Genomic DNA, 13,103 nt, shown 5'->3' on the forward strand with positions numbered 1-13,103 from the left:
TGTAAGGTAGGTGACAGGAAGAAGGAAACTCCAAGCTTTAACTTGCATATAGTACCTTTTATTTCCACACATAAAACATATCATAAGACTTCGCTGACCTATTGTATGTCAAGAACTAACTCTGTCTGCCCCTTCAGACTTCTTCAAAGTACCACCAGGTCATCTCCTATTCATCATTTGTCAACACAGGGGTTAGGAAGACAGTCCGGGACTGGTCTACTAATGAGTGTCTTCTCACTGAAAGATGCACACACGTGCCCAAAGACATGTAAATTCCCTCTTTACCTCTGCTGAGATGATTACTTTCAAGACTCAAAACCATAACCCAGCAAGATTTTTGTCATGCTTTCAGTGGAGTTATTATTGTCGTTCTGTTTGAAAATCTTACAGCCCTGGACACAAATATGGCCCCGTTGTTTGAAGCAGTTTGTCAGGAGCGTTAGGGGGTAATCATACGGCATGAAGGAAATCTGGCACTTTTCAAATGAAAATACACAAACAATGCCATGCTTGTTATAAGGAACTAATGATACAGACCGTATCGGTATTGTCAGCTCTAAGTTACAGTAAAAGAAAAGCAGCATCCATCACTGGAGTCATGGCTGACCCCATGACACACTTGAAATGTGGTGCTATAGTTTATTCTCTTGTTCACTGCATTTGAAGAAATATTTCAATCACAGGAGCTCAATTTATTTTCACAATGCTTAGTAAAAATATAAAACACACTGATATTTATGCTGTTATGTTCAACAGAAAAAACAAAACAAAACAAAACAAGATTCTATCATAGGCAGAACAGAAACTGAACTGTCCGGAGACTCTCTGCTCTGAGTTCTTGTCAGAAGAACATTCTTCTCTGGAATGTAATTTTTTGAGTTTTCTCTAATAATATTACAACTAAAATACTCTTCATTCTCTACCTGGAGTACATCATAGGATTTTTGTCCAGAGGCTTTCTTATCTTCTTTACAAACCAATGACTTTCTGTTCTGCCAAACTGAGCTAATCAAGGAGTACAGATGTGATGAAAACGTTTTTGCTACCATCCTTTTGTAACGTATCTCTGCTTAAAAAGCCATCCTTCCTGAGATTGGTATAAAAGCATTTACTTTCAGCAACAATATAGAACAAACTATTTTTCTTGTTTTTTTGGAGAGGTGGGAGGGGCACATATATGCCCATCATGTGCTCTCACATGTAAGACCTAGGGAGAGCAATGCTTGTAAGATCAGAAACACAAGGCAGCATGCTTGTACCTGGGTCCATAGAATCAGCTCGAGCTGGAATCATTGTTTATTTATTTTCTTTTAACTACACCAGGGAGATGGACAGTCTTCAGGTGACTTTAGGTGACAGTCTTCAGGTGACCCTAAAGACTTAGGGTTAGGGTATTTGGCTGTCTTCCAGTGAAGAAGAAAATGATTTAAAAATTGCTTGAATTATCTGCATAATTACCCCAAACGCTTTCATCTGAAATGTAGGATAACTGATAGCAGGTCTCCATGAGACATGCATTTCCAAACCATTGCACTATAAGGGAATACTGTGAGTATTTCTTGTCATTCAATCAGGAGATTGCTAGGGAAACTATCTTCAAATGTAGCTGGAAATGCCTCTGAAGATAAAAGAATGGCATCATATACAAATCATCCCACTGCACTACCTTACCAAATAAACTGCAACTGACTAATAAGAATGAGCTTTTTGAAATCAAAAGTATCAAGGAAAAAAGGAAAGCTTATGTAGGAAGAGTTTTCCTCTTCACCCATGTGAAATTTTTAAATACAAATTCATGCCTAACGAAATTAATTACCCTAAATATCTACCAATAGGAATAAAAATTGGAACAAAATGGGAAGCTTTAGTACAGAGTTTAATCAATCACATTGAAGATTTTCTGAACAGAACTAAAGGGATCTTCATATAGACATGTACAGGCATGCACACATTTTGCCAAGAGAATAATTATCTTTCCCATATAAATACATAAATTGTTTCTGAGATACAAATAAAAAAAATCTCCAAATTCTCTATGGATTTGTAAATTTCCTAAGAATCCTTTCATAGACTACTTCTGATCCTAGTAAAATTTGCACCCTTTGTGTACACCATAGTTGGACACATGTAAAATGTAAACAAACACGATGAAAACCTGAAAATATCATGAAATCTCTATGTAAATTTATCTGTCAATAAGATTATTTTTGCACCAGGCAAAATACTGGAAGAGCTTTGAGCCTATTTATTTAAGAGTAATACAAAAATTATGTAATTATAGCACTTAAGGGGCATCTTACTTTAGAAATGAAGTCACTACAGGTCACAAGGTCTTCTCTCAATTCTTGGGTCTGCATGCTTTCAGTACGCTGCTGCCAAAGTACTGTCAATCACCCAAATAGAGATCTATATAGTTCAATTATAACCTGAAGCAAGCTTTCCATTACTCTGTTTCCCAAATTGGAAAATAAGATGATTATACTACAGTCTAAGATGAGTGAATGTTAAGAATAATGCATAAGTGAGTGCTTTTCCCCAAAATGCCTACACTCTGGGCCAAACAAATGCTAAATAACGAGGGAATAATAAAAAAGAAGATAAAAAAGCAAATCAGGCAACCCAAATCCACTGGCTCTCACACAATATTGAATGAAGTACTGTTATGCTTTACCACAGTGTTCAATACGTGAAGTGATTCTCACAGACTACAAGCATAAAGAGATGAGTCCTGGCTTAGAAATATCCTTTGTTTTGCTAATCATGTACAAAAATCAACTTCACATATAATGCTATTAGTGAAGCGCTCGGTTGAGCAAAAACTATAATTAAAAATAAATACAAATCAGAATTCTTTTCATAATGAGAAATGACAGGATCACGACAAGCTGGTAATTTGTGAGTATACAGAAATCACTACACCAATATGAAACACTTCTGGGACTCAGACTTCATTCCCCACTTTCTAAAAGAAAATTATAAAGGAGGAATTTCTGCACTGAAAATTATCCTTCTCGGTTGTTGCTATGCTATAACTAGCTTCCACAAATCTCATGTTTTGGGGGTGCCACATTTGGAATTATTTTTTTAAAGAAAACTATCCTGACCCTGTTTTACTTTATTCCTATGGATTTCCCCACATAGCACAAGCCTCAAATCTGAAAACAGCAGAAGAAAAAAAGATAAATCCAAGACTCCCTCAAAATCTGCCTAACAGCATATTTTAAGATTTGGGAGAAAAAAAGAATTGTGCTATTTAAGTTACTCTTGGTTTCTCTGAGAGAAATTCATCCTGAGCTTAATTTCATAAGGGATGGAAATAGTACATGACTTAAGACCTGCAGGAAGGTTCTCTGTGTTCAAACACAAGGTCTTGGACATGACAGGGACAAAATAGTATCAGATCTACCCTTTCTTTTTCTCGATGTCCCTATAGCTATTCCTATCATGAGAACAGGAGAGAATCTAAGCCAGTTTGAGAACCTCAAAATATCTGATGTGAGAATCTGAAAATGCCAGAATCTAAGGAAATCAGTCTCAATGATAGTATCCATTAACTGTATGGGTATCCATTACATTTCAGTAGATAAATTCTGTACAATAACAAAACTAATTTTGCTCTAATTAAAAGACTTCTGTATAATGGCAACTATATAGGAAATCTCTATGGGATTTCACAGAACATTAACAATCAATTTGGAAACAATAGTGAAAATTTCGTTCGAACCCCACGTTTTACACAGAACTAAGAGAACAATGTGGTTTATCTGACTGGCACAGCAAAACTAGACCCAGAAAATGGGTTTCCTTTCTCTAGTTCCCACTGGGCTGCCTTTGAAATTTCATTTGCATAAAACTTTTTTTTTTTTTTTTTTTTAATCAGGGGAGAAACAGATGACAAAAACCAGTGTACCCATCCAGTGGGAGGAAACACCTTTCTGAAAAGACAGTAAGATGACGGATGCTATGTTAAGAAACATTTGAGAGAAAGTAGAGTTTGCTAATATTAAGAGATAAACTGAAAAATATTACTGGAAGTGCCTCCACTGATAGGCACTTGGAGAGAGACTTTGATAGAGAAAGTGTGGGAGCAAAGACAGAATTATTGATTGACTCTAGTTTAAAGCCGACTTGGCTGTTTCTGGTTGGTTTCAATTTTGTAACCCTGAGGCATTGGCAGGCTTAGATTTTGGTTTGTTTACATGGACCTCTGGCCTTCGGGCCACTTCAGTCTAACTGCCTCCTTGTTTAATTAATTTAATAAGGTTAAAGGTTAAGACTGGGCTTCAGAGGCAAAACGAAAGGATCTGAATGTACACCTGAGGGAGAGTGAACTGGCAAGTCATTTAACCTTTTTGGCCTTATATATAAAGTAAGGATAATAATGGTGTCTACAAAAAGAGTGGACCTGATGATTACCTGTGAGAATGCATGTAAGAGGTGAGACCAGTGGCACATGGGACATGTGTGGCATTGATGTATTATTATTAACTGCTACTACTATACCCACCCTCTTCCTGAGCATTTCCTTTTTCCCTGCACTGTCCCTTAGGCAGCTAATCTTGACCACGAAGGCTAAGTGCTATCCCACCACACCTGGGGATTCTTCCCACCTTGCAAGGAAAGAAGCCAACTTGGATTCGGTCAGAACCAAGGGAAATAGACCCACCTGTGGCATGCCTATAGACTGAGATGATGGTGGAGGAATTTGCACTAGAAAGAATGCCTAAAGTTTCTCCAAATTTTCAACAGTTCTTTAAAATAAACCACCTTTGCATGAGTCATTTCACCTCTGAGGGCCTCTGCTACTTTATTTCTAAGAGAGGATGGATGGTTCAGAAAGTGAGGTCTTTGGAGCCCTTTCAGGATCAGATGCTATGGGCAGGAAAGCCAACCTGGGTACCATCTAGATCTTTCCAGATGTCTGCCTTCCAACACTCTCCAACCCCACCCTACCTCCTGTGCTAACCAGAATAGATCTTCTTTCCAAAGTTTGACTTAATGTAAATACAAGTAAGACTTTATGTGAACAAAGGGTTTCACAATCGAAATGAGGTTGAGAACCAATGGATCTCTATACCCATTTCCACCTAGGAATTTACAACACCAAAAATACGCTGATTTTATAGGATACCAAATATATCCAGGCGGCTGAAACTTCAATAGTGTCAAAAAGCCCTATCTTTCTGGGCGCCTGGATGGCTCAGTCGCTTAAGCATCTGCCTCTGGCTCAGATCATGATCCCGGAGTCCTGGGATCAAGCTCTGCATCAAGCCCCGCATGCAGCTCCCTGCTCAGCGGGGAGTCTGCTTCTCCCTCTCCCACTTCCCCTCCCCTGGCTTGTGCTTGCTCTCTTTCTCACTCTCTCTCTTTCTCACTCTCAAATAAATAATCTTTAAAAAAAAATCCCTAGCTTTCAATTTAGCAAATAATCATAATGGTTATATTGTATATATGTCAATATTAATAGTTACTGACAACTCATTTTTCAATCAAGGGACCTAATCCAGGCGATTTACTTACCCAGTGGTTAGCATGCCTTAATTTGATGACTAAAGTAACTCTCTTCTTCATTTATTACTGTGTAGATATAAACATGAAATGAAATACGAATAACTCCAGGTAATTAATCAGACAGTGTTTAAAAAACCTCATGACTAAAGTTCACTGACCCTAACGTGTTAATGACATAGGCCTACAGTACTGAATGTAAACTTGCAATCAGTTATATACAAAGGTTTAAATTGAATTAAGTCAGTTTACCCACAACTACTTTTTTAGACATCTTTTTAAAAACCTTTCATGTTCACAGAGAAGTATACACCTTTTAGAATGGGAAGGAACCTTAACTATCATATAACCAATTTCTAAATTTTAATGATCCATAACTTGAGGTACAGGAAAGTAAGATGTCCTGTCCACAATTATAAAATCATCTAGTAAACCTGACCCATGTTTCATATCACAAAGCAAATTTTCTTCCTATTTTTTAACAGATAAATACTATAAGATAATATTCATTAAACTATTCTAGTTAGCATTATCTACTTTCTGGAAGTTGGCCTACAAATTCAAACAATTAATTAGTTTTGAAAAACTGGAAAATAAATATTTCTCAAGGAAAAATGAATACCCTTTTACAGGAATGCATTTAGTATAATTCAATAACACTTTTGGGATATGGAACCTTCAATTAGACTTGAAGAAAGATTGAGTCTTACAACAAAGGAATAAAGTCAGATAATGGGAAAATAGAATTTAAGTTCCTTACACAAATGAACTTAGCTAGCAATTTGCTATAGAAGAAAAGGAAAAACTGGGCTTTAATGTAGCCATGGCAACTTCCTATCTTCACCAATTTTTGAACTTAAATATCCAAATGTTTCTCTTCTTCAGACTCTGTAGTCTTTATAACACACATAATGAGGTACGGGAAGAAGGCACACTTTGTTCTTAAGCTTTAGCATTGTAAAAATTCATCTGAAAGATAGTGGATTTTAAATCTTCCCCCCATGTTTCCAAAGCATACGTCAGTTGATTTTTTCAATCAGCATCATGACAGAACACAGAACATTCAGGCTGCTTCTGTGAGATGGCCAGAACTAAGCATCTCCTCCTTGGTACATTCACAGAGAAGTGCATATACTTATTTTGTGTCAAATCTGTTGTACGGCATCCTTTGCTAGCCACCCCTTCGATAACTGCGAACTTGGTGAGTAGATACTGCATCTGATTTATTGCTGACTCTCCAGCATCGACAACAGTGCCTGCCAAAACGTAGTTGTTCAATAATGTTTCTTAAGTGATGAAAAACAGATGAAGCTAAGGAAAAAAGAAGCTTCTGACCAAGGAAAAGGAAGCTTTTGCCCTAGAAGTTTCCACATACAATCATGTCTAGAAACAATTTCTATTTTTAGATTCAAGAAATATCAAGTTATAATGAGTATCCACAGGCATTAAAAATATTATAAGATTTGAGAAGTCTTAAAATTTCTTTCTCTCAATATCCTAAACTGTCAAGTTTCATGCGGCTGGCCAGAGTATAATTTATTGTACATACATTGTTATGTATGCATATATTGTATGTATAATTTGAAACATAAAATGTTTTAGGACTTTGACTCTCCATCAGGCAAAATCTACCTGGGGAAGCCAATAAGAAAAGTGGAAGATACTGTGAAAAAAATTCAAAAAGAACAAAGGACTGGGTTGAATGAAAATTCCACATCTTAAAATGCTTTTAAAACTTTTTAAAAAAGATCTTCTGAACCACCCCCCCACACACACAAAAGCCTTAACTGTCAAATTATATTCTGTCGATGAAAAATAATCTTTTTTAAAGTTTTCACAAATCTTATGAGATTACAAATGAAAGCACAGTGACCGATGCAATAGGCCCTCAGCAAATATTTAGGGAAAGACAAATGAAAGAATAAATGAAAGAGTAGATAAATGATAAGCTCTAATGAGGGCTGATGTTGAACTTGTAGGACTCATTCATTCAAGTCATTTCAAAGAAGCTTTATATAATACATTTCTCTGAGGTGTCAGTTTTCATTCCTGGTGATGTGTCATTAACATTATCTTCTGAGCTTTTATAATATTCAATTATTTTGCTTTAATATATAATAAAGGTTCCACTGCATTTAAAACTAAAAGAAGGTACAAAAAAGGCCTTCTAAAATATTTTACATTAAAAAACATTGAAGAATAAATTGTTAATTATGAGTTGTTTCTTAGCTCCTAAGAATAGGACCATATATATGAATGTTCAGCCAAAAAAAGGGGAATCAGTTAATGATAATGTATACTATGTTAGTAACAATATACACTGTTAGTAACAATAGTTTATATGGCTTATTTACTGTATATTTTTTAAAAGATTTTTTATTTATTTGAGAGAGAGAAAGCATGTGCAGTGGGGAGGAGCAGAAGGAGAGGGAGAAGCAGACTCCCCCCTGAGCAGGGAGACCGATGCAGGACTCGATCCCAGGACCCCGGGATCATGACCTGAGCTGGAGGCAGACACTTAACCAACTGAGCCACCCAGGTGCCCCAATTATTTACTATATTTTAAGGAAGAAAAGTAAGATACTTTGCCTACATGTTATCTACTTTACATCCACCCATTCGTAATATAATATTTATTGAAGACTTATGTTCCAGTCCCTATGCTAGGCTCCAGAGCAAGCAATGGTCCCAAAACTTTCAAAACTCAAATTGAAATACTGATTTTTTTGAAATGCAATTTTCCTACTCTTATTTTAGGAGAAAAAAATTTCCCAGCATATTGATGGAGCATGGGGAATTATGGACGTATACCAATAATTATGAGATGCAAGTTTTCTAAGCTTGAAAATATTTTTTTAAAAGTTTATTATTTTTTTCAATGCATTCAAAAAGGGAAAGTGGGAGAGGGAAAGATGGGGGAGAGGTAGGATAAAAGTGAGAGGGTCCATGGTATTAAAATTCACAAAAAATGAAAATAGAATTAAATTGGCCAATTTACTTTTAAGGGATATAATTAGCTTAATGTTTTTAAAAATGTTTATACAGATACATATAAAAAACAATTGAAAATCTCTTCTAAAATCAATACCACCATTATAATTATTTGGCTCAAATCCCAAAATGGACAACAGCAGAAACCCTTTTCTCAGCAGTAAAGCTAAAATGTGGCTTTAAAGAACAGCCATGTTTTTAAATCGTTGCCTATAAAGCAAACCGTTTTCTGTTTTGCTAGTGGATGCTTTGTAGTACAACTGTGATATTTCTACTTTTTAGCCATCAGACAATAAGAAAAAAACTCTGTAAGAATCTGGGGGTGTATCTGTGTCTCTTTATTCTGTTCCGGCTGTGTTGCTTATTGGTAGTTACTTAGGAAGAAAAAAAAATCATTTTCATCACTACTCCATATTCTATCATCCAATACAAATTATAGAAAGACACATTGGTGAGTTATTATTTTGCACATATTTGTTTAATGACCCCTATGCTGGAGGTACTGGGCTACGTACTAAACAACCAATCAAATGTGCTAACATAATCAAATCAAAAGTAAATTGAATGCAGACGCTAATAATATAATCTCATAATCTAGGGAGGGAATAATAATCGAATAATCCCATGTCTGATAAGAGGATAATCTAATAATCTAATGTCTAGTAATAATCTAATGTCCGATAATTTTATATTCAGTAAGGGGAAAAAAAATATAAAGAAATGATTAAGACACAGATGAGAAAAAAAAAAAAAAGACACAGATGAGATGTGACCAAGAATGAATCCAGGAAAAGTCTCCAGGCACAGGGGCTTGGGGGCTAAGATTGTGCCTAGGGCCATGAGACTCAAGAGGTCTGGTTCCTGTGATAATACAATTTTTACTAAAACAGTTATGTCAAATTATCATTTCTGATGACTATGGTAATTAAGAACGCTAATCTGATTTACCTTCTGATTCTACGTTCGCAAGCAAATTGCAGATACATAATTTGTATTTCAAATTACATTTTTTTTCAAAATACATTTTTTTTTTTTTTACTGAAGCAACGGCATTGATTGACCAGCAGATTCAGGGATTTGTATTCTCCTGACAGTCATATTTCTCATTGTAATGTACTGGCATTTTGGTTTCGTCCCTTGTGAGTTTGGTTAGTGTGAAGCACACACTAGTCACTTATTAGTAGATTGATAAAATTAATTTTCCAAACTTGAAAAGCCGAAGACCAAGGTAATGACAGCTCTGCTGAGAAATACCTTTTTGTTAAAATCATTTCATCTCATCTCTACATATGCATTCAGTGTGGATTATTAGAAAGAGATGCTAAGCCTAAAGACAAAACCTGGGTTCTATTGTCACCCCTCATTTATTAGCTGTGTGACCCCTCATTTATTAGCTGATGGGTCTCAAATACCCTTACATAAAAAAAGGGGGGGATTAAAGTTACCTCCCAGCCAACCCCACAAGGTCATTATTAACATAAAATAAACAATGAATAAGAAAAGGCTTTGAAAACCATAAAGCACTAAGATATAAGATATTATTACTGCCTTACTATATTGCAAACAATCTATGCCAAAGGGTCCATTAGTGAAAGCATCATAATCATTTCCAAAGACATGAGGGAAAAAAATCAATACTACAATGAAAAAAGGCAAAATTTCCACATCTTCCCTTGTGCTTCTCATACTGACAATTTCTTCCTACAGATCTGGAGAAATAAAATTTGAACTTGCTCACTACTATCACAACTCTCCTTATTTTCAAAAACTTCCAGAATAAATCTAGTTCAAATGTGGTTGTTACTGGCATATGGCTATATAAATAATGAAATGAGGTCAGAAAAGAGTTTCTAATTAAACAAAGATATAAATTTAAGAAAAGAGAAGAATAATTTCAAACTAAAAAGTGGTATTATTAGGTTAATGTCTCCCAAAAGAAGGTTCATCTTAAATATTTCTAATCCTCTGGTTAACATAAGGATATAGGCCTCTCTTTGCTTGACTGGAGGAAGTTGATTTAACTGATTAATTGGCAGAAGTTATGCTTTCTTAGTTCTCAACTAACTGATTTATGGGAACATGCAGGAATGTATTTTGTACCTTGTACCTTAGGCTGTTTGTTCATTTTGGGAAGAAAGAGGAAGTAGATTTCTATTTTAGTTGTATTCAGGTATCCTTCCTATGAGCTCCCCTATCAGCTGTTCAGTGAATTGTAACCATCTGTTTACTTGTGCTTTCCCCTCCAAACTAAAAACTTAAGGAGGGAAGAGAACATGTCCAGGTCATTTTTTATCCTCTAGCTATTAACCCAGTAACTGGAACACAGAAGGTACTCATTAAATGTTGACTGAATAAATTAAGAAACAAACTGCAGACATAATATTAGATTGACTCTTCTTTAAAGTCTAATGTTCCTTTGGATTATACTGAAATTTAGTCTTTGGATTTTAGTAATATAGGCAACATGCATTCTGCGTAATAGATTTATGCAAGTTAAAGCAGCTGAATATTGAAATTGGTAAATTAAACAGATTGACTTGCTTATATAGAGAAGATGAACATATACATTTATTAATATAATTCATTTATCCTTTCATTCAAAACATTTCTGCAGAATCTACTACATTCTAATTACCATGCCCAGGAGCTGGGAATGGAAAGGCAGGCAGGCCTCAGGATCTCAAGGAGATGAATACCTGGTGAGGCACAGAATCAAGTAAATATTCTGACAGAGGTGTGTGCTAGGGCCATGAGATCACTGTGGAGGGCAGTCAGGTAGAGCGGGAGGGGAGGGCTTATACAGAAGGCTTCACGGAGAGGTGATGCTTGAACTGAAGTTTGACAAAACAGTAAGAGTTAACTCCCAACAAAGAACCAGGAATTCCAGTCAGAGAGAAGATGAGGTACCCAGAGCTCTGCTGACAGAGGGAAGGCTGCAGGCAGAGTGGCAGAAGATGAGAACAAACATACAGAAAGAGAAGAGAGACTGCAGATTGTGGAGGGTCCTATGGGCCAGGGATTTATCAGGGATCTTCAGCGAAGAAGGAGCTGTATTAGATTCTCTCCTCAAGGGACTCAGAGTCCACTTAAAAGAGATTAGGAATGATAGCCAGAAGGTCCAGTTTAAAACAAAACAACAACAAAAAGGACTCAGCCATAAAAAAATAGTGGAATCTTGCCATTTGCAAACAACACGGATAGACCTAGAAGGTGTTGTGCTAAGTGAAGTAAGTCACACAGAGAAAGACAGATAATGAACTTCCAGTTATAAAATCAATAAGTCACAGAGATGAAAAGTACAGCATAAGGAATATAGTCAATAATACTGTAATAACCAAGTATGGCAACAGATGATAACTACACTTATTGTAGTGAGCTTTTTGTTATGTATCTATATCATGGTGAGCTTTTTGTTAAATCACTATTGTTGCATGCCTAAAATGAATATAATATTGTATGTCAACTATACATCAACTAAAAATAAAAAAAATTTCATTAAAAGTGGAATTTTAGATCAGCAAACAGATGAAGTAATGAAAAAAGAAAACACTCTTAATTCAAGATAATTAGTAGTTATCTGAACTTCATGATCCAGATTTTAGATAAAATCACAGTCTCGGGGCACCTGGCTGGCTCAGTCAGTAGAGCATGTGACTCCTGATCTTGGGTTTATGAGTTTGAGCCCCATGTTGAGTGTAGAGATTACTTCAAAATAAAACCTTAAAAAAAAAAAAATCACATTTCTTATGGGGCACCTGGGTGGCTCAGTTGGTTGGGCAACTGCCTTCGGCTCAGGTCATGATCCATGAGTCCTGGGATCGAGTCCCGCATCGGGCTCCCTGCTCAGCGAGGAACCTGCTTCTCCCTCTGGCCCTCCTCTCTCCCTCTCTCTCATTCTCACTCTCTCAAAATAAATAAATAAATCTTAAAAAAAAATATCACATCTCTTAAAGGATGTGAGGAAAATTAGGTGTGACTTTGAGCTGTAAATTTTTTATGAATTTGAAAAACAACTTTTTTGCTTAAAAAAAATGTTTCTCTCTCTCTGTAGAGACTCTTCTCCAAATATATTCATCCCTGTCCTTGAAACACCCATCTTATCTTAGAACGAGTCAACAGTATTTACAAAATGATCATTCAGCAGACCACTATTGCTGGGAGGCAAAAAGCCCCAGAATGAAGAGTCCAGGCTGGCTCCAGCTGTCCTGGACATTTGCAGGAAGAGCTCACCAGCAGTCCAACCGACGGAGTATATATCTAAAAGTAGTGTGGTATTTTAAAATACAGCACATATCAAAACTGCAACTTGATTTTGGATTGCTTATTTTTATGTGATAAAGACATCAGTATCCATTTAAAAGAAGGAATACTTAAGTGCCTGTTTTACTGATGTAATAAAGTTACTTTTTCACTGTTAGTGACTAATGGAATCTAAGTTATTTTCGGGGAAAAATAAAACAGTCAAACATTAATCTGAATTTCAGTAAAGAATGACAATATACAGGCACATCTATGGCAAGTTAGACAATCTCTTCCAAATACTGGAAAATTCAAGTCACTTCATATAAAGGAGACTATGGAAAGAAACATGAATGAAAATGGGA

General features: G+C 35.9%; 1 protein-coding gene across 1 annotated transcript in view; it reads right to left on the reverse strand.

Moving 5' to 3' along the window:
- The window catches only part of IMMP2L (inner mitochondrial membrane peptidase subunit 2), an 864,991-nt gene that overhangs the window by 440,259 nt on the left and 411,629 nt on the right, over positions 1-13,103 (reverse strand). The gene's annotated exons all lie outside the window — the stretch shown is intronic.

The sequence above is a fragment of the Eumetopias jubatus genome, unplaced genomic scaffold (assembly GCF_037043125.1).
Source record: "Eumetopias jubatus isolate StellerSeaLion01/CBP00866 unplaced genomic scaffold, mEumJub1_p1.0 scaffold_14, whole genome shotgun sequence".
Classification (NCBI taxonomy): Eukaryota; Metazoa; Chordata; class Mammalia; order Carnivora; family Otariidae; genus Eumetopias; species Eumetopias jubatus.